This window comes from Sceloporus occidentalis, unplaced genomic scaffold (assembly GCF_023333645.1).
Source record: "Sceloporus occidentalis isolate IW3139 unplaced genomic scaffold, rSceOcc1.0.p SCAF_1, whole genome shotgun sequence".
NCBI classification, from domain to species: Eukaryota; Metazoa; Chordata; class Lepidosauria; order Squamata; family Phrynosomatidae; genus Sceloporus; species Sceloporus occidentalis.
This window is the reverse complement of record NW_028316981.1, coordinates 5,495,880-5,496,317: the sequence shown is the minus strand read 5'-3', so window position 1 is coordinate 5,496,317 and position 438 is coordinate 5,495,880.

The window sequence follows — 438 nt, the reverse complement described above, 5'->3', positions numbered from 1 at the left end:
TTTTTTCTGATTGATTCTGACTTCTGATTCATTAAAATGTCACACCAGAAGCAAGATACTTCTAGAACTCTGAGCAAGACCAAGGTTGAAAATTGTGCTTCACTAGCAACAAAGCTTTGACTGAATCTACATTGAAATTATTCCTTTCATTAGTCCTTAGCAGAAAGAAGGAGCTGAGAGATTGGTACTGAAGTGTGTTTGACTTGTATGTATTTAAACACCAGGAACAATCAATCAATCAATCAATCAATAACTTAAACTATAATTATCAAAAATATTAATATCGATTAAAAAAACCCCAGATACTGTTTCTTTTCTAATCACTGTATTAATAGGCGATAGTATGTCATTAATGAGCATTCACACTGTACCATGTATTATCATAGAATCATAGAGTTGGAAGAGACCACAAGGGTCATCCAGTCCAACCCCCTGCCA